The following is a 4,080-nucleotide window of genomic DNA, read 5'->3' as shown; positions in this document are numbered from 1 at the left end:
GGGCGGGCCGAGGGCGGCGGGCCGGGGGTGGCTCCGGACGCCGGGCGGACCCGGCCCGCCCCGCCCGCCTGCGCGCCGCTCCGCCTCCCGCCTCGCTCGCTCCGCCCGCCGGCGCGCTCTCGGCTCAGCCCGGCCCAGTGGTGCGCGGAGTGTGGTGGCGCGGCGGCTGCCGTCGCCGAAGCCCCGCGCCGTGTGGCGGGCGGGGCGGGCGGGGCCTCCCGCGCGCTTTGTTGGGTCACCGGTGCCGCCCAACGGGCCGCGCGCACCGGGGGCCGCGGGGCCACCTCTGGGCGGGAAGCACCACCTCCGCGCCGGCCGCCGGGCGCCGCGAACAAAGCCGCGGGGACGGCGGGGCATCCCCGCTGGTCCCCCGCGTCCCGGCGCCGGGCTCAGGTCCGCTGCGCCGCCCGCGCGGTGGGCGTGCGACCCGGGTGTAGGAGGACGGGCGACTCTCGCCCCCGGGATTGTCGGGATTAATGAAGAATGGCCGGAACCGAGCACCGTGTACTGGGCATCCCGCAGGTGCTGGGGAACGGCGCCTAGCATTAGCTTTTTGTCTTTAAATAATTTTGGTAGCCCTTGAGGTGCTCAGCTGAAATGTGTAACACAGACACTATTATTCCACACGTGTTAAGTGATGAACGCAAGCTCCCAGTGCAGAGTGGGGGCCCAACCCAGGATTTCTGACCCACTTCCCACTGTCCTGTGTCCAGGAGTGCAGCCCACCTCCCCGTCTCCCCAAAGCCTCCCAGATGGTGATGCCCTCAAGGGAGACAACACAGGGACTTGTGTAAGTGATGCCACGTTGGGCTCTGGGGGAGGAGACGAAATTCTGAGTAGTCTGCACGGTGGTCTTAATCAAGGACACTATATTACACCAGAGCCTCTGAAATTCATAATTCTGGGTAATAAAATGGGTCCCACGTAGCTATTCCAAAAACTTCCCTCTCAGATGTTACAGGATGGAACGCATATTGCGTAGTATGTATTAGGTTTCTGAGAGTAATAAAAACTGGAATAGCATCTCTAACTCTAGGTGTGTGTCTAATTTTCTCAAACATAGAATAATTAAAACTAAAAGCCAAACGGGCGCAATCTAGTTGCACACCCTTATGTGAATTCAGCTGATACTCTCAAAATGACAAGGAGTTATAAATTCACAAACTATCAATTGACTCAATCCGTGAGAATTTTGCCTTGCTGACACCCACCATTTTAGCAATTCTGGGTAGGAGGAGCAGAGCATCTGGCTCTTTACACTAACTGGTGGTCTCCCTGCAGCAACACAAAATCGACAGAGCGCCAACTAGGCTTCAGCCCCTGGACACACAAAGGTGAAGAGAATGATCTGGACCATCTACCCAGTAAAGTCAGACTTAACAATTCTCAGTGATGGTGATAAAACAGAGGTTATGCACCAAATGCTAGCCTGGGATACAGATCAACTAACTCTGCCTTGGGTAGCGAGGCTGCACAGTGTGTTTTATCTCACGTTCTCTGGGAAGGCAGCCAAGGAGGAGGGGCTGGGTGGTTTTGTCCATATTGTTCAGGAGCTGTGCATTTGGTTATCGTCTTACCTGCATCCCATGTTACAGCAGGTCCCTTGAGGCAGCTCGGTTTTTAGACATTTCAGTGAGGATGTTCTTATTCACGGTTTGGCACAAGCATGTTTTTTACATTTGATGTTTTCTCCCACTCTCTAGTCCTTTCTCAAACATACAATAAAAATTTTTTTACACCAGTATTCACTCTATAAAAGGCACTGTTTCCTCCTCATAGAAAATGGTATTTAAAGAACAGCCATTATTATCCTATGCCCTTACCCCAACTGTACTTACAGTGTCACGCCTGTGGATGCTGGAAGCTGTGTGTCTAGTGGTCAGAGCACAACCCAGAGTCTGCTCTGCCCCTGAAATCTGCAAAATAGAAGGAATGTCACAAGTCACTTTTAAAAAGTATTATCCAACTATGGCTATTAAGGCCTGGATTTTTCAGAATAAGTCCTCTTCCAAATGATAGTGAAAACTTTTATGAGTAGCCACGGAGCCTTGGACATTGATAAATTTGACTCTTGAAACACAAACATAGTAAGTATCATGGGGAAAAAACTGCTAATAAACAAAAAACCCACCTGACATTGCTTGCTGCTGTGTCATTTATTAATTTTTGTATTGGTAATTGAACTGTTTACTTTTTCTTTAGGATGATCCTAAAGCTGAAAGTATATAAAAGGCAGATCTTTTATTGTTTTGAATAATAAAAAATGAATGAATCTGCAAATGGAGACATACAATAAAAATGTTTTTAAAAGAAATTTTTAACCTTTATTTTCATTCATCTCTGGGGTTTTTTTTTTTTATCCAGGTTGATGTCCCCCACAAACAGCCACTCCCCAGTAAAAAGAATACTTTTTTTTTAATTAATTGCCAATCTCTTACCCAAAGCCTCCTATACATGTTTTCGTAAATTGTATAAAGGTAAATATTTGAAATTTTAATCTTTCCTTTCTATGCTTCTTTTAAGCCTCCTTTAAAGCTCCATGTCAAGATGACATTCCAAATTGTGAAATCTTAACTTTTACTAGAGCTTTCATAGTTTGGCTTTCTTTTTCAAAGACATTGGATCTCTTTTTATTCACATTGGCTAAAGATACATTTTCTCACACCACCTTAGGAAAAGAATAAAGACTAGAGGGAGAAAATAGCTACAGAACTGAACCCTGTCCAGAGTTCTCTCTACTCAGGCTCTCCTTTCTCCATTTACAGGAGTTGAAGGCTGCCCATAGATGCAACAGAACTTCAACTCTGTCCGTGATCAGCCAGACTGCCAGTTTCTTAGCATAGGCTTGTTCTGAACAAAACGGTGCAACCTAGAACCACCACTGTAAACAGAGTTTAAAGGAAAGTAAACCCTCTGTTTCTTATCCACCATGTTAAGGACTCCAGTGCTTTTCACAGCGCTCCAGATTAGCAGAACCAAAAGGATTCTGCACTGAGGAATCTTGCGGTTATTCCAGCTGAGGTACAGCACCCATCCAATTTGTTCCACGCATTTTAAATTTATTAGGAAAACTAAGATGTGAAAATAGCATTACTGAATTAAAATGGCAGTGTTGGTTTCCTTTATGCCTTTCTCTCCAAATGCACAAAGCCTCAGTGGCAATCATGTTCAAAGCAAGGTGGAAGAGCCTGCCCCGATGTCTGGCAGAGTACGTGCTTGAGGAAACGTTTATTATTCTGAATCTGAATGGATGGGTCAAGTTGAACCAGGAAAAAACCATAAGCAAACCACATACTCAAACCCAGATAAGCTCAGTGATTAAACTATGCCTCGATTCTAAAGTCTTTTCATACTACCTCTGCCCTCTGGTTCTATGATTCAGAACAAAAGTTTCTACTCCAATTTCACTTCTGTGTAACTAACTCCTTGTAACAAAATTCCTTCTGTTCCTGGTCCTTGATTCCTTCATTTGGTTTTAAAAAATAAATTAAATATATATATTTATTTATTTATAAAATATACACATATATAGGCACCGTGACACAACACAATTCATACAAAAGATAACTACTCCATTTTTTAACTTTTTATTTTGAAATAATTACAGATTCACAGGAAATTGCAAAAAATGTACTGGGAGGTCCTGTGTACCCTTCAGCCGGCTTCCCCCAATGGTAATATTGTACATTTTGCAATATTTTTGAGATGTATATACTAGGCATTGTTAGGTGCTTTCGTGTACTTTCAGATTTAACGCAAACAGCTCTGTGAAGTAGGTATTGATATTTACGTTTTTCAAATAAAGGAAACCAAAGCTCAAAGAGGTTAAAATTTTGACAAAAGTCAGATGGCAAATAGGGGGGCTGGAATTCAAACGCTGGAATCCTGATTCTAAATGATGCTAATAGGATTTGTATATCATTATGCTCATGACTTTTCCATCAAAATTGTCTCTCAGCCAATTTCTCTGGCATCAGGAAAGCCTCTGTCCTTTCACATGTACGGTCTTGGTATCTTTTTTTTTTTACTTCCATTAACACATCAGGCCCTTCTTTCTTTTATTATTTAATTTTTATTTTC

This window comes from Aethalodelphis obliquidens, unplaced genomic scaffold (assembly GCF_003676395.1).
Source record: "Aethalodelphis obliquidens isolate GAN/ISIS:26980383/991018 unplaced genomic scaffold, ASM367639v1 scaffold63, whole genome shotgun sequence".
In the NCBI taxonomy this organism is placed as follows: domain Eukaryota; kingdom Metazoa; phylum Chordata; class Mammalia; order Artiodactyla; family Delphinidae; genus Aethalodelphis; species Aethalodelphis obliquidens.
The sequence above is the reverse complement of the archived record's forward strand: the minus strand, read 5'-3'. Positions refer to the sequence as shown.